At 46.1% G+C, this 27,058-nt stretch overlaps 1 protein-coding gene across 3 annotated transcripts in view; it reads right to left on the bottom strand.

Moving 5' to 3' along the window:
- Zmat4 (zinc finger matrin-type 4) overlaps positions 1-27,058 on the bottom strand; it is a 377,690-nt gene that overhangs the window by 335,187 nt on the left and 15,445 nt on the right. The gene's annotated exons all lie outside the window — the stretch shown is intronic.

Below are 27,058 nucleotides of genomic sequence, written 5' to 3' on the forward strand. Positions count from 1 at the left end.
TGGCAGTGTGCTCTAAAACCGGACAAGAACTTGAAGGAAACAGGGGTGCCAAGGAACTTGGTACAAAACAGAATTCATCCTCTATTTGCCTTTACTGGTGGGGCCTTTGACACCAGGGAAGAAAGAACCATTGAAGCTGCAGGAGCAAACATACAGGATGAATTTGATTTATGACTGTTAGAGATCTCAGTCCCCGTGCCACGTCCCACTGTCAACGCCTAGTACAGGTAACTACATACTCCAGAACAGCTTACAAGATTTGGACTGAAAATGTAAATTTAAGGAGAATCCGTAAGACAGTGATGTCCAAGTACAAAAAAATCTCCTCCCCAAATAGTCAGAATAGTAATTTTATAAAACGCCATTTAGGGTAGATCTTGAAAAAAATCATTAATTTATGTCAGAAACCGAAGCAAGTTATCGCAACACTCATGAGCAGTGTCCATGTCAAGATCACACACCCACACTTAGTGTCATTGGCATACTTAGCTGTCTGGAATAATTACCACGTTGCCTTTACCTGCCAGCAGCTAGATCATCGAAGTCCTAAGAAACGGGAATGTGTTTCTGCCTGTACCTCTTTTTAATGTGTGTCTTATATAATTAACCCACGGAAGACACTTAACCAGTATTTGCACACTGTTTGGAATCTAATTTGCTCATTAAATAAGCTTTCTTGGTTCCTTTCTTGGTTGATGGATGAGTTGTTGGATCTTGCCATGGGTAGCAGCAATTGGGGTGGTGTTGTCCTAAGATTGGAAAACCATCCCATTCCAATGCTGGAGCAAGAAGTGCTGTGAAGTCAGGTGCAATAGCACAGACCTTTAATTCCAGCATTCAGGAGGCAAAGACAGGTGGATCTTTGAGTTCAAGACCAGCCTGGTCTACAGATCAAGTTCCAGAATAGCCAGGGATACACAGAGAAATCTTATCTAGAAAAAAAAAGCCTAAATAAAGGATCCTATGAAAGAGAGAGAAATGGAGGGAGGGAGGGAGGGAGGGAAGGAGGGAGGAGGAGGGGGGGGGGAGGAGGAGGAGGAGGAGGAGGAGGAGGAGGAGGAGGAGGAGGAGGAGGAGGAGGAGGAGGAGAATGAGAAAGGTGTCTTGATTTTGAATTCCTTGTACCTGGTTACAGTGGGGTTCATGACTTACCAGATAACTGATATTTCTCTGTACTTCAGTGGTAGAAGCTGGATTGGAGCAAAAATATAGAGACAACCACAGCACTTAGGAGACAGCTGTGAGATGTCTGCCAAGTTCTATTCCTTAAAGACTGAACTATATGTCACAACATATCGAAAATTGGAATGCACTGAAACTCATCTTATGGTAGGAAGCTCCAGCATATATGAGTTATAGGGCTCCTAAAATGTAAAATCCCTCAGACTTTTATTGAAATGCTTATTGAAATTCTCCCTGTATTTAGGAAGTTGGTTCTTTAAATAAAGAGTGACATTACAAAAAAAATTAAAGCAGAGTTTTGCTGAAAGAGTTCTGAACAGGGTCAGACACAAATGTGAAATTCAAACACAATGAAAGATCCTGATGAAATACGTTTTTAAAAAAAGAAACGTTTTTTGAGTGTGGACCTCTCATCTTTCAGCAAAAGTAAGAAAGAGCTGCCGAAAACAAAAACAAATTAAGAGAAGAGGGGGAAGACTTTTACTAAAACCAAAGGCTCTCAAAAAAAAACGCACAGCAAGAGTGGCAGATATCACCTTCTGTCCTTCCAGCCTGACAGTGTTTGGAGAATCGAAGTCAATGGCAAATTGAGTTTGTGAGTGTGGAGTCAAATGCACACATAGAAGCCAGAGATGACCCCCTGATCAAGTTGTCCTTCAGACCAGGAAGTCTCCGACAGTGTTCTATCTGATTCCCTTTAAGGCGCGTGGAGGCACATGATAGGTTTATAGAGGAGTGGGGTGTGGCCAATGGCAATGGGGCCTTCGAGGCTGAGTGTGGATTTTACCCTCTCTGGGAGGACCCTGTGAGGAATCCCTAGTCTCTCCCTTAGCACGTCCTTCCAGGATGAGCCAGGTTGGTCTGGGCATCTTTGCATGCCATGTGCATGATTTCCAAACATGGTTATACTCTTCCCAACCTACAGTTTTTGAAGGGACTACACCTTTAATGTCTTCCTAGGGCTCAGAAAGAAACTGGATCTCAGAACGCTGTAACGGGCTGGTGAAGAGACTCAGCGGGTAAAGGCGCCTAATGCCAATACTGAAGCGCTGAGCCTGATCAACAGGACACACATGGTGAGAGGAGAGAGCTGAATCATTCAAACTTTCCTCCTACCTACAAACTCAGGCATGCGCATGCGCACAAGCACATGCATGCGCACATGCACACACGCGCACATGTACACATTCACACATGCGCGCGCACACAGGTTCACGAACACAGAAGACAAATTAGATAATAAAATAAATAGATCGTTGTGTCCTATAGCCCTCTGTTTAAAGGCCAGGTTGCCAACTCATCGATACTGAACTGATGTGGCTTTTGTCTGCACCAGGCAAACAGAACATCTTGTCCCTGGGAGACACCTTTCCTTCATCTCCCCCGTTCACTAACTGCATCAGATCTTCCCAGCAACTCTGCAGATTTTACAGCATTAAACCACCTAACTGTCCAGCTGTTCTCAAGGGAGCAAGTAACAGCAAGAAGTTGAGCTTCCGGAACCTCTGTGGATGCGCCAAGCTCCAGATGGGCTTGCAGCCGCTCCATGACTCCTGGCCGCGAGGGCAGTTCAGCAACCCCATAGCCTCCCCCAAATACCACCCCGCTGCTGAGGGTTTCCCAAAGGAAGGTGACTCCCTCCAGCACCCTTTCTGCACCGTGAGACGCGTCCTCCCTTGCTTCTGTCTTTTGGCTTGCCTTCCTCCACTTCAAGGGCTGGTGGGCACCACACCCCAGTGACAAGGGTTCTGAGGCTCTGCAGGCAGTGTAGTTCCTAGGCTGGAAACTCAAGCGATCCTCTGTAAGCAGATCCATTTCTGCTAATGGCTTGTGAATGTGCATTCTGAGCCCGCTGCACCCCAGGCACATTACCAACAACAATGTGGCACACATAGGAATTCATCCGAACCCAGCAAAAATCACTTAGCTTAATCACGCCGCCCTGATTTAATTTTAACTTTTCATAAAGCCTGAGAGATGAGTGGGGTGTGCTCGGTGTCTTATGGATTACTGATGAGACTGGGCGCACATCTGGCTGGTTCGTTCTTTTTTTTTTTTTTTTTAAACAAGTTCCAAAATGAAAGGGGTTAGGAAAGGAAGTTGATGAATAATTAAGAGGAGGCAACATCTGCAAACTGTGCACCCGAAACGCAAAGGGGGCTCTTTTGCTTCTCTCTGGTGTTCAAACAGCCAGCAAGCACCTGGGGGATCCAGGACAATGGCCTCATTTAATGAATTTGAGGTTGTGGCTGTGGATATTCGACAGGAAAGGCACCACACCTATGAACCTGTGTACACACATGTGCCCATACATACATGCTCACACACGTATGCACTTATGTATATATACATGGTTACACATACAAATGGTACACGGATGGGAAAACGACATTACGACTTGTCTTAGCCTGCATGTGGACAGTACCCTAAGTGCACAATAAACTCCCAAAGCACTGTCAATTGTAGAGAGAATTTTCTATAAGTATCACCTGTCCAAAAAAAAAAAAGTAAAAAAAAAAGCCCATGGCCAATGAGCTGAGGCAGGAAATAGGAGGTGGGACATTGGCAGGAAGAGAGGGGCTTCTGGGAAATGGTAAGAGATAAAAAGAGAGGAGATGCGCCAGGAAGGTCTGACACATAATGAGCCACGTGGCAGAATATAGGCTAGAATACATGTGATATCCTCAGTTACAATTTAGTCAAAGTTGAGCCTTGCTATGCGGTCAAGGTATTTGTAAATATATTTTTGAGTTTGAATCTTACTTCTGGGTGCATGGGGTTGGGAGGCAACCAGGCCTAACTTCAACAGTCAGTGTATGCCACTACTGTTCGCAACTGCTAGACCACAGCACATGGCCCCAGTCCCTCATGTGGGGTTTTATCTTCCCTCTGCACCCTATAACACACTACAGGGTTTGCCTTTCAATTCTCCGCATTGCTTGTTTCTACCTGGCTAACCCTAAACCGTGATAGGCAGGAATGGCGATTTTTGGCTGCAGACTAGAACAGAGATTAAGACGATGTTTAGCACAAATACATTAACATGTTAGCAATCTACTTGCTGAAGAGACTGCACAAATGACCTGCTTTGATTTGCAAGTACATGTATGTGGGGGGGGGGCTGCACCAGGGTTTTCATGTTTAAATCTCTTACGTTCACAATAACAGAGCCGAGGGGACTGGGCTACAGAGATACCAGTTAGCAGAACGGAGGTAAAGTATTGCAACTTAGAAGCCCTGCCATACAAGGAGAGCTGTCCCTCCCCTCAGGACCTACAGTCCCCAGAAGTTCCAGGATCTGCCTTTGACAGAAACCAGGCTCTGCTGAACCTACAAGTCAGGAGCTAAGCCCGGCCCTCCTCCTTTGCCCATGCTTTGTGAGCGTTTACTCTCAGTTTCTTTCTGTGGGCCACATGTCCCTGTTCTGTTCCTGGGCCATAGTCAAGAAAGCCCGTTTATCCCAGAAAGTACTGGAGCACCAACAGAGTTGAGTAGAGACAGCAAAATGAAAAGACTGAGAATTGCTTAGGTAAAATAAAGAGTCCAACATCTTCCTAATACTCCTTCCTCTTCAAGCCAAGATAATTACAAGTTCCTCAGGCTGCCCTGTGCACTAGACTGAACTCTTTGACAGGATTGCAGTGAGTGGTGCTTTTTGTACCCAAGAGAAACTCTGTATATGTCTCAGCCTCCAGCGTCTCAGGCTACAAATAGGCACCAGCACATGGCACAGTTAGCGAGCTTTGGAGAGATTCCTGTGCATTTTACCCCTGTGCTGGGGTATGTGAATGCCCCCCTGCCTTGTTCTGCCACCAAATGGCCACCACATGCCACCCTGACAGCTTCTCTATTGGAAAAGCACCAGATACCCATTACACCAAGCAGAAGGGCTTCGTGAAGGCCCCAGAGCCCGATGTGTCCAATCGAACCCAACATGTCCAACCTGTCAACAGGAGATCCTCTGCCTTGAGTACCACTTCTCAACTCTCCTATCTGGGCAAGCATACACAGATCATCAACTCTGATCCTGAAGTTTCTGTCATCTGGTGGCTACCAAGCACCTCCCTTACCTCCCAAAGGAAAGCCCTGTCAGTTGGCTTTGCTCTCCTGACAAAAATACCTAAGCTTTGTTTAGCTTAGGCAGGGAAAGATGCCTGTTTTCAGCTATCCGGCTGTTTGCTATGTGCCTTGGAACTGAGGCCGAGGAGCAGCCCTGGAGGCTGGTGGGCCGGGTAAATCACCTCAGAGCAGCAGACTGGATGGAGCAGTGAGGGGTGCTCCTCATGCCCCCAAGGAGTTTTTCCCCCTGCTAAGCCTCTACCCTTTCTTAAACTTTGAATTTTATTTTTTTAGATTAATATATTATTCTTCCCTTTCTTCTCTTCAAATCCTCCCATATACTTCTCCCTCTTTTAAATTACCTCTTTTAAACTAATTTTTGGTACATTTTTGGTACACACACAGGTGTGTGTGTGTGTGTGTGTATGTGTAGATATATATTCCTAAATATAACCTACGCAGTTATTACTTGTTTATACTTTGTTATAGTGTCTGTTTACAGAGCTGAGCATTATGTATTGCAAAAACATTGCTGTGCTCATCCCTCTGGTGAAAGCCTATTTCTCCCACCTTCAGCGCTATTTAGTTGCCCGTAGCACTTGGGGTTGAGGTGACCTGGACTTCCCACCTCATGCACTTTAGCATGTCTGTTGCTGTTGTCCTGGTTCAGCTGGTATTAGGCAGTCGTGGTGGTGAGACCCTATGGATGTAGCTTTTGACATTACTAGGAGGCACAGTCTTACGCCAGACTCTTAGAATCTTCCTGCCCCCTCTCCCACAGTGACCTCTGAGCCTCGGGGATAAGAGTGCGTTGTAGGTGTATCCACTGGGACTGGGCTCCATAACTCTGCACCTTGACTGGTTGTCATTTTCTGAAACAGCCTCTTGATGAGTTCCCTTGATGAGGGGTGACAGCTAAGGTGATCTGTGGGTAGAAGAACAACTGTTTAGACGGCAGCTAGAGATTAAGCTGGTTTAGTAAAGCGACAGTTGTAGGTCCTTCTCCAAGATCCATGACTTGTCACTTAGTAGTTGATCTCCAGTCCCAGGTGTAGTTTCCCTCCTGGTGAGCTCGTCTTCAGCCCAAATCAAGAGCTGTTGGTTGCTACCAAGGTGTGTATGCCACTGTTGCCTGTTGGGTTATTATGCATTCCGACCATCACTGTGGTTCACAGGTACAGGACTGTTGATTGATTCCTCTCCTTTGGAAGCTTGCACGGTCAGAAGAGAAGTCCTCCGGGAAAAGGCATTCAGGTCAATTCCTGCCCGGTGAACTTTGAGCCCTGAAGTACACAGTGTCTTCAGCTATTCAGATCTAACGTTCACCTCTGGAGCCAAACCAAGGACTGTCCCAGTAGGACATGTGTTTGGGGAGGCTCTTGGACAACTCAAGAGAATTCTTGTATTTGTTATTGAAGATTTCATTACGAGGTTTCTGGTCCGTGGAGGAGCATGGTCAGCCCAGACGAGAAAAGCTCATTTAAACTCTAGCCGCATATTTTCACCCAGACATGTAAGTGTTGTTTATTTTTAGCTGAGTAGTAAAGAGTATGGTGTTTCTTTGGAATTTACCTCCTCCCACCAGAGCCTCCATTTCCCGATTTCCACAAACACATCACTCGTGCCCTCCAATCTGCTCTATAATGCCTTAAAATTCCCCCACTCTACAAACGCTCCCCTTTTACTTCCCTGGTTTCAGTCCCACTCCAGAACATATACTCCCTTCAGAAGATTGGGAGCTAGGAGCCTCTGATGAGAGAGAAAATGCAATGTTTGTCTTTCTGGGTCCAGGGTATAGCACTCCATATTAACCTCTGTAGTTCTGCCTATCTACCAAGAATGCAGGAGGGAATGAGGGGAGAGGGATCCCTCGTTCACTGTCAGTAGCACATCCTCTATGGAAATCACTAGAGAGGATTCACCAAAAGCTAAAAATAAACCCAACACGTGACCCAGCTACACCACTCCTTGCGTCCTGTGTTTCCTTCTAGCAGCCTCAGCATTTCAGTCTTCACATTTAAGTCTTTGATCCATTTGGAGTTAGTTTTGATGCAAGGAGACAGGTACAGCTCTAATCCATTCTTCTGCATGGTGGTCATCCAATTTTCCCAGCACCATTTGTAGAAGATGCTTTCTTTACTTCAGTATACGTTTTTGGCTGTTTATCAAATGGCTGAAGGACACTTACTCTTGTTCGAGTCTTTAATTTTGTTCCATCATTCTACATCTCTGTGTTTGTGCTGGTACCACACTGTGTGGATTGCTCTGGCTCTGTAGCATATCTCAGTGGATATATCTAGAATGGAAACCCTCCCGGCATTCTTCATTTGCTCAGGATTGGCTGGCTACTGGGGGGTCTTTTGTGGTTCTGCATGAGTTTCGGAGCAGTGTTTTCTATTCCGCTGAGGAATGAGATGAGGACTTCTATTGGGATTGCATTATCTATAAACAGTTTTTGGTAAAATGCTTATTTTCATTCTATTAATTCCATGAAACCATAAGCATGGGGTGTGTCTCCATCTTCGAGTCTTTCCCCCTTCTCCTTTTTCCGAGTTTTCATTTTGGGGTCCTTCCCTCCCTTGCTTATGTATATTCATATTTTCTTTCCTTGCATTGGTTGTAAATGAGAGGAAATCCATTATCCCTTCTGTGTGTCTGTTGGCATAGAATAGGTAGAGATTTGTGAAATTCGGTTCTGTATGCCGCTACATTGATGAACTTGTTTATCATTGCTACATGACCTCCAGAGGAATTTGGGGGTCTCTAATACATCATATATAGTATATAGTATATATCATCTGTAATTAGGTACAATTTGACTTCTTCTTCCCCTATATGTATCCCCTTCATTCTATCCTTCGGGCACAATATTAAAAAGGAATGGGGATAGTGGGCACCCCAGCTTTCTTATTTCAGTAAGGTTGCTTCAAAGTTTTCTCCATTTAAAATGATGCTTTTATGATGATGAGTTGTGCTTTCTGTAGCCCTGCATCCTCTAGGATTGGTAACATGAACTCCTCTTGTTCTTATCCAGACCTTTGTCTGCATCTTTTGAGGTAGTCATGGTTTTTTTTTTTTCTTCTCTTTAAATCCATGTATGGGTTCTATTACATCTACTGCCTCACTTATGTTAAGCCACACATGATGAAGCTAACTCGGTCATGATAGGCAATCCTTTTGAGAAATAGCTATATTCCGTTTATAAGTATTTTATTCTGCATTTGGAGTCTGATCACTGGGGACATTAGCCTATAGTTTTATTTTATGGTTATGTTATTACCTGTTTGGGTGTCAGAGTGATGCTGGCTTCAGAGACAGAGTTCAGAAACACTACTTCTCTTTCTTTTCCTTTCTTTTCTTTTCTGTGGGTTATGAATGATTGATGTAAATCTTCGAATGTCTGGTAGACTTCTGCTGTGAATCCATCTTGCTCCAGACCTTGTTTTCTTTAAGCTGGGAGGATTTTTATTACTATTCCAATCTCTGCACTTGTTTTGAGTCTGTTTATGTCTTCTTCTTGATTTAATTTTGATGGCTTGGCTGAGTCTAGAAATGCATCCATTTCTTTTAGATTTTCCAGCGTAATGAAATACAGGGTTTCTCATTTTTAATATTCCCTTATTATATTCTGGGCTTCTTCAATATCGGGAAATCTTTCACTGATTACTCTGTCTTCTGTTAATTTGGGGTCTCTTTTCTTTCTTTGTGCTTAGTTGGGCCAAGGGTCTGTCAGTCTTGTTCATCTTCTTAAATATCCAGCTCCTAGAGTCACTGATTTTTTTGTGTGTGTTATTTTTGCTTCAGCTTTGCTGATTTCTGCTCTGATTTTTATTATTTCTTACATCAGTTGGGTTTGGATTTGGTTTATTATTGTTTCTCTAAAATTTTGAGTTGCATTATTAAGCCCTTTAGCTGGGCTCCTTCTGCTTCCCCCACCTTGGATGTTTTTTGGATATTTTTTTATTTGCATTTCAAATTTTATCCCTTTTCCCGATTTCCCATCCATAAACCCCCTACTCCATACCCCCATCCCCCATCCCCCTGCTTCCATGAAGGTGTTCTCCCACCCATCCACCCCTTCTTACCCCTTGTCCCCACCCCGACATTCCCCTACACTGGGGGGTCCAGCCTTGAAGGATCAAGGGCTTCTCCTCCCATTGGTACCCAACAAGGCCCGTCCTCTGCTACATATGCAGCTGGAGACATGATTCTGTCCATGTGTACTCTTTGGATGGTGGTTTAGTCCCTGGGAGCTCTCGTTGGTTGATATTGTTGTTCTTATGGGGTTGCAAACCCCTTTGGCTCCTTCACTCCTTTCTCTAACTCCTCCAATGGGGACCCTGTTCTCAGTTCAATAGTTGGCTGCAAGCATCTGCCTCTGTATTTGTTATGTTCTGCCAGAGCCTGTCAGGAGACAGCTATATCAGGCTCCCGTCAGCATGCATTTCTTGGCATCAGCAATATTGTCTGAGTTTGGTGGCTGTATGTATATGGGATGGATCCCCATGTGGGGCACTCTCTGGATGGCCTTTCCTTTAGTGTCTGCTCCAAACTTTGTCTCTGTATTTCCTCCTATGAATATTTTTGTTCCCCCCTTCTAAGAAGCATCAGCACTTTGGTCGTCCTTCTTCTTGAGCTTCATGTGGTCTGTGGATTGTATCTTGGATAATTCGAGCTTTGGGGCTAATATCCACGTGTTGTGTGGGTTTTGGTTTTTTTGTTTTTTGTTTTTTTTTTTTGTGATTGGGTTATCTCACTCAGGGTGGTATTTTCTATTTGCCTGTGAATTTCATGAAGTCACTGTTTTTGATAGCTGAGTAGTACTCCATTGTTGGATGTACCACATTTTCTGTATCCATTCCTCTGTTGAATGGCATCTGGGTTCTTTCCAGCTTCTGGCTATTATAATAAGGCTGCTATGAACATAGTGGAGCACGTGTCTTTGTTATATGTTGGGGCATCTTTTCAGTATATGCCCAGGAGTGGTAAAGCTGGGTCCTTGGGTAGTACTACGTTCAATTTTCTGAGGAACCTCCAGACTGATTTCCAGATTGGTTGTCCTTCTGCTTTTGTGTGTACTCAGAGCTATAAATTCCCCTCAGAGCACTACTTTCCACGTGTTCCAGGCTTTATTTGGTTTTCGTCTTCATTTGGTTCCAGAAAACTTTCGTATGTCTTTGATTTCTTCTTTGACACATCCAACGTTTACTAATGAGTTGTTGTTCCGTCTCGTTGAGTCTATTTCCTGTGGTCTTTCTGCTGTCAACTTTGCTTTATTCCATTCTTGTCAGATAGGACACAAGGAGGATTTCAATCATTTTGAATTTTAAAAGAACTGTCTTGTGTCCCAGGATATGGTCTGTGTGATCCTGGCTAGAATCTGGTGTTGGTGTGGTATGTTCTGTAGATATCTGTTAAGTCCATTTGGTGTGCAATATCAATTAATCTTGGTGTATCTTTGCTTAATTTTTGTCCAGATGACCGGTCTGCCGGAGAAAAGTGTGGTACTGAGATCGCCTACTATTAATAAGTTGATGTTGATGTAGGTCTTTCATCCAGTCATGGACTTTATTTTTATGAAGTTGGGCACCCCAGAGTTTGGGAAATATATGTGTAGGATGGTATTGTCTTCTTGGTTAATTGTTCCCTTAATTAGAACTAAGTGTCCGTCCTTGTCTCTTCCGATCTTCCGATCGGTTTTACTTTGAATTCTATTTTGTCAGATATCATAATAGCAGTGCCTGTCCACCTCTGGGTCCCATTTTGACCGCAGCACTTCCGCCAATGCTTTTACTCTAAGACGGTGCCTCTCTCTAAAGCAAAGCCATGCTCCTTGTAGACGACCAATGGATTTGGCTTATCCAGTCAGCCTCCATCTTTTGGAGAATTGAGGCCATTTCAAGTTATTATACATTATAAAATGTATGTTAATTGTGATCATTGCGTTATTGTTGTGTGTGTGTGTGTGTGTGTGTGTGTGTGTGTGTGTATGTGTGTTTTCAGTGGTGTTTTATATTTTAGTAACTATGGCTTCATATCTCTCTCTACAGGCTCCTCTCTTCAGCCCAGAGTGATGTTCCTTGTATTTTTTCTTTAGGTTTGGGTTTTTGGATATAAAATTTGTAGGTTGCTTATGCTGTGGAAAGTTTTTCTTTCTCTTTCAGTTGTGGCAAAGAGCTTTGCCTGCTGAAGTATTCCACGCTGGCTGCCATGCCTCTTAGGACTAGGAATGCACTGTTCCAGGCTCTTCTGTCTTTCAAAGTTTTCATTGGGAAAGCGGCTGCAATTCTGATGGCTTTCCCCGTTGTGTGTAACTGCATCTTTTTTTTTTTTCTCTCGCAGTTTTCAATATACTTCTCTCTGTTATATATACTTAGTGTTTTAAATATGGTAGGCCCTGGGGGTTTCCTTTGGTGGCCTTGTCTACTTGGTGTTGTTTCCTTCCACCAACTTCTGTCTTCCCCATCTACAGTAGAGCAGTGGGGACTAAGATTCCAAGAAGAGCCAACCTAGCCTTCCCCCTCCCGATGACCATCTGTCGTTACTGAGGAGACCGTATGAGCAATTCAGTGGCTACGACAACATACACTGTGTAATGGGTGATAGAGCACCCAAAAGGTCCCCAGTGATCTCTTTACAACTGACCTCTAAGTTTCTTCTTCTTCAGTCTAAGGGGGTTGACAGGGCATTTTGTTTTGTTCTATTTCGCCTGTGAAGAAGAAACATAAAGCTGGGGTTTGCCATCAAAAGGACCTGGACCTAAAACTCCGTTTGCCCATTACGGCTCCTGAATTTGACTACACTCCTAAGTTACTATCACTCATCACTCTATAAGATGAGAAATGTTTAAAACGAGATAATCCCAAAGCTCTCCTAGAGCAAAGAATTTTACACAGTCCTCACTGCATGCCCAGAATAGTAATAGGCACAATATTGTCAACAATGAGAAAATTTGAGCCAGATGCATATACAAAATTTCTTCTATGGCACTTGCAATGCCTTGTATGTGAGAAATTGCCAAGAGCCAACCGTGACTGACAGTCTTGTTCCTCACTGGAAGGAAGCCACAGAAGACTGGGCGAGCTGCTCGCATGCCTGAGAAGCATGGATGGATGACCCTGGGCACCTGCTGTGCCCCCTCAGCAGCCCGTTAGCTCTTTCTCCCAGAGTTTACTCCCTGATCTTTGAGGCTCTCCACAATTCCCTCCTTAGTGGCTCTCGGTTCACTACTCCAAAATGACTACAGGAGATCAAACATTCTACACCCCAAAATACACTCCGTCAGTATATTTTGAGCCGCTTTTCCGGGGAAATATCAGACAGCAGGCCTTTTGTACAGCATATGTGCATGTCTAAAGTAAATCTACATCAGTAAACTGCCTGGATTAGGAAGCAGGCTGCTCTAGATAATCTTATTACCTAAGCAAACAGAGAATCATCCCCGGGTTTGTTTCTTCCTTCATGCTCCTGCAATTTCCATGACTGCTCCCCTCAGATGCCCCTTTTGTAGCTCTGGATGTTTCTACCGACTTCAATTGCATGCCCTTCTTCATGAGACCTCCATGTGCAGGCATATGATCATGTGACTTCCCTCCTGTCAATCAAATTCACGGTCGGGTCAAAGAACCTGAAAAAGAGAGGACCTTTTCCCAACTCCTACCTGTCCACAATATAAATATCCAGAAGTCTGGCTAATTCTGGAAGGCAGATTTTCCCCCTGGAAACGACTTATTTATCACCTTTGCATATTCCTTGTGCTGTGCAAGGTCTCTGTAAAATTCTTTTCCTATTTATCATGTGTTCTCCCAGACTGAGAATGGATTTCTAGAGCCATCTCTGCATTTAATTTCTCCCCCAAACACATGGACGTTTGTAGGTGCTAAAAACGAAAGAAAATGAGGCAAAAAGATGGCAAAAATCCATAAGAGTGATGTTGTCAGCCCATGATACAAGACCAGGGACAGCAGCTCAATCCTTAGAACCCACATACAGCTTGAAAAGAAGTGACTCTGGAAGTTTTCCTCTGGCACCCATACAGGTTCTCTCTCTCCCTCTCTCTGTCTCTCTGTCTCTGTCTCTGTCTCTGTCTCTCTCTCTCTCACACACACACACACACATGCACGCACGCACGCACATGCACACAGTAATAATAAATAGGACTTTTTAAGAGAATCTAAAATAAAAGTACCTTTTGTAAAACAGGAATACCCACAGGCTGGGGGGATGATTAAATTCAGTAAAGTGTCCCACAAGCATAAAGACTTGACTTCAAATCCCCAACACCCAAACAGAGCAGTGGACACAGCAGTCTGCACATAGAAGAGCAGTGTGGTAAGGAGGAGGGGCAGAGACAGCAGGCTCCCTAGAGCTTGCTGGCTAAACTTGCCAACAGAAACGGTAAATTGAGGTTCAGTTGAAGACCTTGCCTCAGAAAGACATGGTGTCAAAAAAGACACATGGAGGGACCCATGGCTCCAGATACATGTGTGACACTAATCCAGCATCAGTGGGAGGGACAGCCCTTGGTCCTGCAGAAGCTGGATGCCCCAGTGTAGGGGAATGCTAGGAGGTGAGGCAGGAGTTGGGGGGAGCACCTTCATAGAAGCAGGGCAGATGGGGATGAAATGGGGGGAGGGTTGTGGAGGGGAAACTGGGAAGGGGGATTAACATCTGAAATGTAAATAAATAAAATAACCAATAAAAATATTCTTAAAAAACCAAAAACATGATGTCATACAATTGAGGAAGACACCCGATGCGGACTGCTATCCTACAAGGACACACGCCCCTCCAAACACACATATGCATACATACACATATGCCTATGCCCCCATACACACATGCACTCATACACAAACATATACTACACAAGGGCTTCTTTGGCCGTCGTCCACTTGCACTGGGTGAACGTGTTTTGCTCTGCAATGGCTCCTTTGATCGTCACCCATTCTCGCCTGGAGAAGACCTCACGCTATGCTGTGATCACTCTGCTCTTCTGCTCATAGAAATTCATTTGGTGGAGGTCACAAGGACCAAGGAGCCGAAGAGAGGCCACAGTGAGATTGTGGGGACACTCAGTACCAATCGTTTTGCGTTCAGTGCTTTCTGTCCACAGTTCAAACCTGCACTGTTTATTCCAAGCATCTGTCCTCCGTCCGTTCGTCCTCTCGCCTCCTCCACAAAATGAAGGTTTTTGTGATTTCAGGAATGGACTCGATAAACTAAATCCTGATGAGTCTAAAATGACAACAAGGACTACCCTTCCCAAGTGTATTGGTCTCGTAGCTCGAGTCAAAGCTAAACGCAAAAGAAATCCATCTCGAAATCGTGATAACGTTCGGTTGGAAAATGATGTGTGACATGCTTTCGAAAGCAGAATAGGTTATTTGATATTGAGGGCAACTTTGACAAAAGCCGGAGTTGCTACAAGCAGCCGGCCACTAAGGAGAGAGAAGCCTCTACTTGAAACTCGGGAAGCAACTTCTAAGACCTCGTAAATCACACTGATAAAAAGCTGCTTCTGCCTTCCTGGGTCCTCCCGTAAGCATGTCTGAGCGTGGTCACGCGAGTGCCTGTGTATGCACACACACTCAGCATGGAAGCTGCTAGGCGAAGCTGGAAAGATATCCCACAGGGTGGGATCTGAAATGAGAACCCCACAGAGCAGCACCAAAAGCTTAGCAGCTGGAGAAGAAACCCTCCAGGTGCTGGTGGGAGCATCCTTCCTTCAGACCCAAGTCATGCCGCAGCAGGATGCGGCTGTTACTAGGCAACAGTGCTCCCTCACCTCCACCCCTTGCCTCCCAGTCCCCAGGGCTTCCACACTGGAGAAGAAGGGTAAATAACCTAGTTGCTTCCTCTTTTGTGCTTCCCAAGCTTCACCCCTGGGAAGGCAGATAGGCAACCTCCTCTTTGTCTTGGCTAACTGTATGAGAGCTGGGGTTTGAGGGAGAGAGGATGACAGCATATCAGCATGGAGGGGCAGCATCCCTAAGGCAGTCTTCCCCCTCCAGACCCCACAGTGCTTGTGATATTCAGAGTGCTTTAAATTATAGGACAACTGTTAGAGAACTAGATTTGAGCTGGCAAAGAGTATTGAACTCCTGGTTGGGGTGATAAGGTGAGGGAATGAGAGACCGTCCCTTGGCTTTGGTTGTAGGTGGCTGTTTTAGGACCATAGGACGCTTGCTACTCCACACAGCCCTTAGCCCAGACCGAGTCACCAGAGCAATCAGGAGGGCCAGCCTGCTGAACCCTGTGTGAACCATCACAACAGAAATGCTGGCCTCCAAGATTTTAAATAGCCAAGGCTTGTCGGTACTGAAGAACTCCAGTCTCTGAAGCTCCACAAGGTTTAAAAGAAAATGGTCTATGCGTGGTGACAAAGAGAATTGGGTTCCTAAGCCTTCAGAGGAACAAAGCGAGCTGCTGTGGCTTTTAGAATGGGTTGCCTTTGGTCCATCTGAGAAACCTCTTGTCTCCTGACTGGCAAGCCATGCCCCAAATCGGCCTTCTTTGGATATACCAGCACATGTGTGCAGGAAAGATAATGTTAATGTCACTCCTTATTTGTTTTTCTGTCTCCAGCAATGCCCGGTTATCAGGATTTAATGGCTCTCTGAAATAAAGCTATTTTAAAACATTATCCACGATGCAAATGATTCTAAAAGCTGTGGCTATGACCTTCCTCTGTTGCTGGGTAGATGTTCCTTAATCAACACCAGGGACCCCACATTTCATAGGCAACATCTGTGTTCACCTTAGCTTTGGGGAATAATAGATCCCAAAATGGTGAAAAGGTCCTTAAAGGGCTGATTCTCTAGTTACAAGGAACTCCAGCCTGGCCTTGCAGGACAAAATGTCCCCTCCTGCTCTGTTATGAGGCAGCCCAAGTGGCCTAGCAACAAGGAAAAACCTATGGCCAGATACAGTCTATTCCTCCTCTGAGGACACTAGAAGATACAGGTACAGGGGGAAGACTCTAGCAGACAAGGTCAGTCAGCAGTGAGTCCCAGAAGCTCTTATCAACGTTAATTTAATCAGAAGTTAGGAGACGTGACCTCTAAAAGACCATCAGTCCTGCTAGCTGTTTTCAGCTTCGGTTGTCCCTGATTATATAAATTCCCACTCGCCAGCCAGAAATCCACCCTGCGTTTGTCATTGGAACAAACTCCATGAGACGAACGCTCAAGTGGATCTAAAGTTTGAGGCTACGTTTCTGACGCTGGCTCCTGATCAGCTGACCTGTTGCTTCTGAGTCTCTCTGGCAACACAGTGTGGAAGAAACAATAGGGGGGATCCGCCCACCTCACTGTAGCTAAGCAACAGGGAACAACTCGCATACCAACACCTGCTCTGGGTGCCCACCTCACTGACCTCACTTCTGACCAGACCACCAAGACCACAGGCTAGTGGCTGTGTCTTTGACACATGGGTGTTAGAGTACACTGTCCAAAGCCACACGCCCCTGAGCACTAACGAGCCCGGGAGGAGCAGTCAAAATAATGAGTCAGGCTTGCAAGGTTATCTGGAGCTCCCAACACAAAGCTGTGGCTGCGTCCTTCCTCTGTTGCCAGGTAGATGTTTCTAAATCAACACTGGGGACCCCATACTTGGCAGGCAACATCTGTGTTCACCTTCGCTTTCGGGAATAAGAGACCCTGTTTCTGGGATTGGGAAACCCCGGATTATGCAGGATCTGACCTGCATTTTCTCAGCTCACAGGTTTTCCCCTCCGGGAAACATGCCAATGCCCACCCCTCTATGACCTCAGAATCCCTTCACCCCAGATTCTCTTCCGTGACATCCAAGGACTCCCATCTTGATTTCCTTCAGTTTGCTTAACAACTTGAGAGCTGGTCCGTGGTTTATCGATAAATCTCTCCTGCTGGGTGACTTCTAAGAGTTCATCTTCCCCTGCTTTGTTCAGACTGCCTTGAGCACCCTTCCCAGGTCATCCTCTACTACGTGGTAAACCACACTCTTCTCTGCAAAGCTCGTCCAGGTCCTTCTGGGTGACTGGACCCAACTCTATAGATCACTGGCTTTGCACCTGATTTTTGCCATTAACTAAGCACTGACGGCAGGAGCCACGTGTTCGTCACCGTGGACCACTCCCCCCCTCCACCGGCCGCACACAATAAATGACCCTGGCAGGTGTTCCGTGAGTTCCCATAGATGGACAAGGTACTTCCTTTGGTCGCACAGACAACAGATTCATGGTTAACCAAGTCACTCAGGAGAAAAGCCACAAGGAAGATTTTAACTAAGTTCCCCTTGCTTCAACCTAAGTAAGCTTTTGGCTCAATCCCTCCCTACGACAAAATGGCATTTTTTCCCCTCCTATGAAAAGTCAGACAAAACTTCCCTCACCTTGACTCTGACTCTTCCCAGAACCCAAAAGGAAGATGCGGTTTTTAACAGTACTCACACTCTGTTGGCACACTAATTAACACCGATTAATCATCTTCATTAGGTGTGATAATGACTGTGAGAGAAAAGATTAGAAAAAAGGTTTTGCCCTCGAAATGTGCCGTGCCGTATCAAGGGTTACGGTAACTCGTGGGATTAATCCACCTGAGATCGATTCCTCATCCCGTCAGCTATCCCGGTGAGCTGTCACTGAAGCCGTAAAAATGGCGAGTGTTCCAACTGGGGAAGCCGCTAATCCAGGAAACCTGATCTAAACAATCCTGATGAACACCCTCCCTTGTCCTGAGTCTTTTAACCAATGTAGATACAATGTAGCCCTCTCTTTGTCTTGATTCTCGGTTCTGAAAGAAGGCAGGGCCGCTGAACCCCAGGGGAACGCTGCTCCCAGCAATCCCTAGCGCAGACTCTTCCTGAGCCAGATGTCCCCTGCAGGTTCTCCCTAACCCTGGGTGGTTCAGTCTCTCCTTCTCCATGTCTAGTCCCCAACCGTAGCAGTCTTTCTCAATTCCTTGCCTTCCCTCCGTGTTACAATCCTTCCCTCAAAATACAGCTCACTGTGGACTGAAGCCAGAATCCTCCTCCACCTCTGGTCCCTGCCTTGACTGGTCTCCCTCCTCCACCCTGAATAGAACATCAGAAAAACTCTTCTAAAGGAACAAAGCTTCACACTCCACTTCTGCCCCAAACCCCACCCCAGGTTCTTGTAGAAATGGCCTCTAAGACTCCATGATTATGTTCATTCCCTTTACTCCTTGCTTCTAACCACGACCACCCACCCCTGCTGGTTCTTTCCTGTTCTCAAACCCTTTGTGGACACATCTACCTCAAGGCCCTTCATGCGTATCTCCTTCAGGGTGCCAATTAAGAGAGAACCTTTGTCTTAGTGTCTTTATTCATTGCTGTGATCAAATACTCCTGCTAAAGCAACTTAAGTAGGTTTATTCGGCTCAGAATTTCATGGCAGGGAAACCATAGCAATAGGAACTTGGGAGAAGTTACAGTGTATCCACAGACAAAAGAAAGAAATCAATATCTACTCAGCTTGTTCTCTCTCTCTCTCTCTCTCTCTCTCTCTCTCTCTCTCTCTCTCTCATTTTATTTCTGTTCATGGATGTTTGGCTGCTCGTAAGTCTGTACATGATATGAGTGCTTGGTGCCCACAGAGACCAGAGAGGGCATCTCAGATCCACCTAGAACCGGAGTTAAAGACTGTGGAGAGCCACTATGTAAGAGCTGGGAATCGAACCTAGGTCCTCCGGAAGAGCAGCCCGAGCGCTCTACCTCTTTGCTCTCAATGCAGTTTAGAATCTCCTTCCTAGGGAAAGGCTCTTTCTCTGGGACCCTTTCTTGACTACAGTGGGATAGTTCTCCCCCTCTACTAACAGAACCAAGATAACCCACACACACACAGACGTGTCTACAGCCCAACATAATCTAGACAAACTTCCGTTGCTACTTAGTCCCCAGCTGACTCTAGATTGTATCAAGTTGGCCATGGAAGTAAATCATCGCAACTCTATTTACAATGGCAACGCCTTGCTGCTCCTTTATCTCTGCACGCCCCAATCCAGTCTCCAGATCTTTTCTCCTCTGACAGGGCAATTCTCAGCTAACACTTTTCTACAATTTACTGATGTGTTATCTTTATTATTTAATATCTGGATCTTTATCTCCCAGATAAAAGGTACGTTCAATTAGACCAAAAGTCTTTGAATTGTTCGTTGCTTATCCAGAGCGCCAAGGAACGATGCCTGGGACCTCTCGGAAGGTCCCTTACTAATCTTATTATTAGTGAGTCCCAGGAACAGTGAAGAGGTCACACAACTGACTATGGCGTCTGTGAGAAGCAGGGGCATATGAGGTGAGAATGACAGGAGACTGCAGAGTGTTCTGGTGTGTAGGGGGAACTGAGCCCTGAAGGCTGGACAGCATAGGAACCCGCAGAGTTCACGGAGGGTATTCAGGAGGAGGGCAAGGGCGTGCCGTGGCTACAGAAGGTCTGTGGAGGACATTAGGACGGATCTCTGAGGCACGAGGTGCACTGGCTGTGAGCAAGGAGAAAACAGTGAAGTGGCCACAGCCTGAAGGACTAGGGGGGAAAGTTCTGCAGCCTGCAGCTGCTAGAGACGTAGTAATGAGTAAAAGGTCTCGGGCTAGGTTCAGGCACCTCTGGTCTATGAAGATATAAACAAGGATCCTTCTGCAAGACATAAGAGGCCTGGCAATTGCTCTCACTCAAGCCTGCTGAGGGGTCTTGGATCAAGCGTGGGCCCATGCTCCTTCCTTTGCTCTTACACCCTAAACACTGCTGCCCACCTCACTTCTTCCTCTGAACTTGAACATACTCTACCCATCATCTCCAGCCGCCAGGCCCAGCTCTCAGGCCATTCCTTCCGTCTCCTCATTAGACTGGCATTTAACACCTGTGCAGAGTCACCGAGCACCTTGGGCCCTCTGGTGGCTTCTGCTCAGTTTGAGCATTAGCAAGCGTTACGTGCCAGACGCTTTTCTCAAGGACAGCGTCCAGAGGAACCAGCACGACATCCTACAGAACGACACCCGTCCCTTCCCGTAGCTGAGGTGCCACTCCTGGCGCTGTGGAAGGTCAATTAAAGGCTCTCCTGAAGACAGGAGGGCAGGGAGGGAAGCAGCAAGGCCTGAGGAAATTGATTTCGGCTGTTTCTATTTTCTAACAAATGGATAGAATACACACTGGCATGCCCCTGCAGGAGCATGCAATCAGCATTCATCATTGATGATGACCCCGCCCCCAAGGCTGATGGTAGCTGTCTCAGGTAGGCAGCCGACTCAGCGAATCTCTTCCTCCTGCTCCCCCTCACTCTCCTCCCGGGTCAAAGTTACAAAAGGCTACTTGAATTTTTGGCATATACTCCTTTGCACCCTTCCTGGGCAGTTAAACAGGGCAACCTTAAACACGAGGTACCTACGCCTCTATGTTTGCAGAGGTGTGGTTTTGACTACCGGAACTCTCGTTTGTAGTGGTTTTCTCTGTCGGTGGCCCAAGGCCTTCTAACTTTGGGGCCTGAGTGGCGGGGAAGACCAGGTGTGGCGCCTCTCGGTAATAAGCCAGAGAAAGTGGGGATGGGTGTGTTTATGAGTTTATAGTAAGAAGAAACCTGCCTCCCCTTGCTCTCTTCTCCTACTAGAGACCCAGCCATAGAAGGTGATGCCCCTTAGCCCCAAGACGCAGTACGTACATGTAGTAGCTGTCACGTGGCAGCCTTTCTTTCACAGGCAGCATTTGTTCATGCCTCACTTAGGAATGGGCCATTACAGCCTTGTTCCCCCAATAAACCCTAAAGAAATAAAAGAATATCCAGGGATTAAGCTGACCTTTTACCTTCTGTCCCTGGCCATCAATTGTTCTCTCTGGGGGGGTCGGGTCTCAAAGTTCCTCCTGAGAAAATACAGTTGGCCCTTCCTGTCCCCGAGTCCCTGAGCAAACGTGTCTCCTCTAGCCCACATAAAAGTGTTGGCTCCGTCTTGAATGTTTCCCTGAGTTACTCGCCCCTGACCAGCTCTGCCGGGAAGGAAGGAGACCAAGAAGCATGCGAACTTGTTCAGGATGGAGAAGACGTTAGGGGAAGAAAGAGTTGGTGAATGTGTGTCTGAAAAGGGTAAACACCACTTGGGACTCCAGTTGTAGCGTTAGTTTTCATTGTCAACGCAACGCAGTCTAGAGCAATGGGTCTCAACCTTTTGCGGGGTTGAATGCCCCTTTCACAGGGTTGCATATCAGATATCCGCTTATCAAATATTTGTATTGCCATTCGTAACGGTAGCAAAAGTACATCAAAGTAACATCAAAAATCCTTTTATGGTCGGGGGCCACCACAACATGAGGGTCACAGCATTAGGAAGGTTGAGAACCGCTGCTCTAGAGAAAGCTGAGAAGTGAGCCTCAGAGCGAGGCTGGATCATGTGGGCACATCTGTTAGGCACTGCTTTGGCTCTCCTAATTGATGTGGGAAGACCCGGCATGAAATTGAGCAGCCCTGGTCTCTGCTCGGGCATCCTGGACTGCGTACGCGCAGAGAAAGCTGGCTGAGCATTAAGAACACACACGCTTCTTTCACTTGGCTGTCGACTGACTAGGACTTGTTGCTTCAAGTCCCTGCCACCTTTATGTCCTGGAAACAATAGAGCATGAGCAGGAAGCCCTCTCTCCCCTAAGTTGCTCTCTGTCACGGTATTTTATTCAGGCAGTGGGAATGAAACCAGGGCATCAGTGTTGGCTGCCGACCGGGGAAAGAGAAATAAATGAGTAGCAAGCATATCTGCAGAAACCGGATGTCAGCTGCAGTCCTCACAGACCAGAAAATACTAACAGTCACCTAGGGGATTGCCAAGAAAGGGAACACAAGAGGAAACTGTGTGTGTGTGTGTGTGTGTGTGTGTGTGTGTGTGTGTGTGTGTGTGTGTGTGTGTAGGTGTATGTGTATGTGCATACATATATCCATGGGTGTCTATGTGTATGTCTATGTGCTTCTCTGTGTGTGTGTATGTATATCTGTGTTACCTGTGTCTGTGTGTGCGTATGCATGCATGTGCTTCATGGGCCATGTATAAAGGAGAGAAGTCCTGCAGGCAGCTGGGCCCAGGCTGTGAGCCAAAGGGGCAGCTAAACCCTGTTTTCTGTAGGCAATATAAATTTTGCCCACAGTTCTTAGAGATGTCACAAGTTAGAGCGATGGAGGAGGCCACTTATCCACTCTCCTAGGCCTCCACCTTGGGTCTGGATGGGAGCTGTGTCAAGTCTTGCCTCTCGTGTGGAAGCAGAGGTAGTGGACTACGCTGAGTAGGAAGAGCTAAGGGTCAGAGGGCAGTCAATCTACAGGAGGAACGGTTGAAGCATGGTGTTTCTGAAGGCAGAAGAAGTTACCAGTCCAAGCGTGAAAACAATAAGGTTTGTTCATGAAAACGACCCAACTCTCATAGCAATGGGGGTTAAGAGCTGGTTTATTCTGGAGCCAAATATGTCCCAGAAACACAGAGTTGGGTAACCCCAAATTCCATGTGGGCATAGTTCTAGAAAGTTTTTACAGTAATGGAAAAAATCTTAAATGGACACCCTTTTGATCGCCTTGGTGGGAATATCAGGTAAGTACCCACCATTGGCTTCAGACGCTGATGACAATACTCTCACCCAATAGCTGGGAGACGCTAGGGATCTGTGTAGCTAATACATTCCAAAGTGGTTTACTTGTCAGTCACAAGGATATTGGCCAGGCACAGATAGGGACAAGGGACAGCTATTAAAGAAACTGAAGCTATCTATCATAAATCATGATTGGGCTTGAACCCGCAGCATTCCCTCCTCACTGAAGCTCTTAAGCAGTATCAGCCTGGTGGAAAGGTCAGTATGAGGTACAGTTCTTTCCAGGAGCTTTTGACCACAGTTCCCATCTGATCATTGGAAGAAGAGGTAGCTGACGATGGTTAGGAGCAATAGGTTGGCAGAATTAAAACTCCAAGTGATACGAATCACAGAAACCTATTCCTTACCAAAGAGAGAAAAGATGGGTAACACATCTGGCAGTCAGGGATTGTCTGAGGAAAGTTTGGCCCAGAAGTGTGACTATTACCTAAAAGGTCGTGCCGGACATAGAGTGGGTCTCTCTGGGAAACAGCATGCCGCAGCTCCGTAACCATGTCCTTCTGCAAAGCTAAGTTGGGACAGAGGTGTCCAGATGAGGAAGATCTTAGGGTGACCTAAAATCCGGCATGACTGGGCAGCTTAAAAACGGGGCATGCAGAAACACCTGGAGAAGATGTGGAGGGACACAAGTAGAGAGAAAGAAGGCTCTGGGGTTAAGAGCCTGACCTTGCTGCCCTTCCAGAGTTCTGTTTCCAGCATCCATGTTGAGCAGCTCACAACTAACTAGAACTCCAGCTTCTGAGGATCTGATACCCCCTACTGGCTTCCTCTAGTATACAAGTACTTGTGGTGTGCATACATACACACACACACACACACACACACACACACACACACACACACCCCTACACATACAGACTTATATGTATGTGTTTATATGTATGTATATATATATATAATACACACCAATATATGTATATATAGTAAATGTATTTTAAGTTATGTAATATATTATTTTATTACATTATATAACTATTTTAATATATTTATATTTTTTAACTTTAATGACACACCAGGAAAGGGCTACCAGGTCCTCCCCTTGTAGCCCTCAGAAGGAACGTACCCTGCCAATACCATATATTGGATTTCCGGCCTTCCGAACCACAAGAAGGCAAATTCCTGCTGTTGAAACAGCTGGATTGCAATGTTCTGTTGCTGCCTCCATTAAAGAGGCAACCACAGAACTTCAGGAACTTCCACAAGGTAACACAGTACCCTCAGGAAGCCCGGCAAAAGTAGTGGCTGATCACTCTGACCTCTCGATAGCTGTGAGCTCTGAGAGTGGGAACTAATTCAATTTCGCACTGGGCCTGGACGTAGTAGAGTCTTAGGATTTCTTTTTCCCTGTTACCATTAAAAGCTCTTTAGCTGCTTTCGTTCCTAATTTCTAAAACAGAAAGAAACAAAAACACAGATGGGGTTGAGCACATCCAAGAGTTTTGCTTGTAGCTTAGATATTCAACTATAAAATTGCACATGTGTGCGATGTGTGTGCACATTCATGTGTCTGTGTGTATGCTTGTGTATGTGTGTGTGTGCGCACACATGCGCTCCTGCATGCACATACACTGTGTGTGTTGGGGGGTGGGGGTTCTCCTAGTGGATGAGGGAGATAAAAATCAACCTCGTGCCAGCATTCCAGCTCATGTGGCTGCTGTTTTACAGACCTGGCCGTGGTCCTGTCAGAGATTTAAAAGAAGCCAAACATCTGGGCACATTCCAAAGCAGAGGGAGATTGGAGTCACAGCACATCCCCGAAGAATGCTGCACCTCCAGAAAACCTGCCGTTTACCTTCACTAAACACGATCCCTGCCCACCCGGAGATCTCGGGGACCTCATTCTGCACCCAGGGCAAAGACCTAGTCACACGATACCCAGCGTCTTTTTAAGTTCTGAAGTGAGTGAGTGAAAGGCCGGTTGATGGCCTCGCTTCACTCTTCTGCAGGAAAAAGCCTCTGTTCAATCAGGAGACAGTTGCTGTCGACTGGGAAAGGTGGGTTTCCTTAAACAGAATCAAAGTGAAGGCCTCAAATGGCATCCCGCATCTTGTTGTAAAGAATGAATTTAAGTAAAATATTTAAAGTTAGAGCTCTTGGGACTGAGGAGGAAAATATCTGGATTCCTATTTTGCAGAACCAATATATTTCCTATTTCAGCAAAACCAATATATTTTTAAAGTCCTGATTTTACATATGCTTCATATAGACAATACATATGCATACATAACAGGACTAAGCCATTCGATTTAGATATGGGAACGAGCTCTACCTCAGCTTCAGGGAGCGATGCCGAGCACAGAGCGCATGCCTGAGGCTGCACACTCTCAGAGAAACCACTGCTTGTGTAGGACTCTGTTGTACAGCCTGTCCCATTGGTGCACTTAACCTAGTACAGAATTTACAAACGGCATTCCTGCGCCACCTCCACACAGGCACAGGTGTGCTAGGTGAACACATCTGTGGTGTAACTCGAGCTGGAGAGGGCTGTTTGTTTCCTGGGAGACGCCCGCTCTAGTCCATTGTCTTTGCCTGAGTGCTCTCCCAGATCACCCTGCATCTCCAGCCCCCATGTTCTATTAGCACTGTGTAGGCAGGGCTGCATTCTTGTTTTACAAAACCTCTCCCTAGCTTCCAGTGACAACCCAAAGGCGAGGCAACGGTGGATCCCAATCTTATGTGGCTTCAGCGATGACTAACGAGCTTACACGTTGGGACGAGCGTGTCTGCGGCTTCTGGAAGCAAAAGGACAGAGAGCAACTGGGAAACAGCTGTGCCCTGTTCTCTGTACTCAGGGCTCATCCCAAATGTTTGTTTGTATCCCCAAAATGTTATTTCTTCCACGCAGGTCAGGGAGGAGTAAGAACTAAGTCCACCCAAAGCCAGATTTGCAAGGCAAATCCACAAACAAGGCGAGAACGTGAGGCCACTGGATCTCATTCTCCTTCTATCACTGCGTTATAATTCACCAATAAAGGTTGGCCACAAAATATTGGAAACTACAAAAAAGAAGCAAACAACAATGTCCCATAATCTCCGGTCTGCGACAGAGTTCTATTCACACCACTGTCTGAGCAACATTGTTGCCAGGTCTCGTGCCAGCCCCGAGATCTGTTCACCTGCAGCCTCACCAGCTCATGTCATTAATGTTTCCCCAGTAATTTTACAAAGTGGCTAGCTATTGTACGGATGTGGGACAATATCTACGACTGGCTAGTCACCTTCCGTCAGGGTATACTCTAGCTTCATTCTGTTACTGTGACAAAACTCTCTGGCCAAAACCAACTTAGCGGAAGGGAGGTTTCTTCAGCTTTCGCTTGCAAGTCACAGAGCACCCTAGAGTAAATTCAAAGCAGGAACTCAAGGTCAGAAACTACAGGAGGAAGCATAGAGGTGGCCTGCTTGAAGCTCACGCTTACATCCTCCAGGGCCCTTGCCAGGGGGTTGGTGATGCGCAACCCATGAGCTGGGTCCTCCCGTGTCAGCTAACAATGATGAGGACAATCTTTCAGAGACTTGTCACAGGCTGAGTTCATCCTCAATTGAGGCTCTCCTCTCAGATGACTCTAGGCTGTGTCATATCCACAGTTAAGGCCACCCAGGACAGGGGGCTTGAACAGTTTTCCAGGGCACATGGAAGACTTCGATGAGAGATCTCACACACATATACTTTCTGATTATTTTCTTAGGGCAGAAACCCAGAAGTAAGTTAAAAGGTACATAAATCCTCAAAACCCAGACTTCCAAGAAGACTGCCCCTGCTCTACTCTGAGACACTGACTAATGTCTTTCTTCACCTTCGATGATTTTACAGCTTGCGAAGTTTTATCCTGTTTCCATCTTAATTAATGCCTTTATTATTGTTATTATTGGAGTTATTACTGGTAATAGTACATGATTGGAATTACCCTTGCTCTTCACCCCGCAACACCCACTGTGAGGTTAACCCACCCCCCAACACACATCATTACTCCACAAATGAATGACTGCCAACAGGGTGATGTTGACCATGTGATTCGACCCATTTCAGAGCCACACCCGCACGCCCACCCACACCAAGCCTCATCTACCCCACGGTGGCACCGAGCTGACCACTCATGCAGTCAAACATCCCTAGATGCTTTCAGGGGTTCCTCTCGACCTTGCTTCACCTTGCTTCCTGTGTAGAAAGAAAACGACCCTCTATATTTTGGACACTTTGCTGCCACT

This window comes from Rattus rattus, chromosome 13 (genome assembly GCF_011064425.1).
Source record: "Rattus rattus isolate New Zealand chromosome 13, Rrattus_CSIRO_v1, whole genome shotgun sequence".
Lineage (NCBI taxonomy): Eukaryota > Metazoa > Chordata > Mammalia > Rodentia > Muridae > Rattus > Rattus rattus.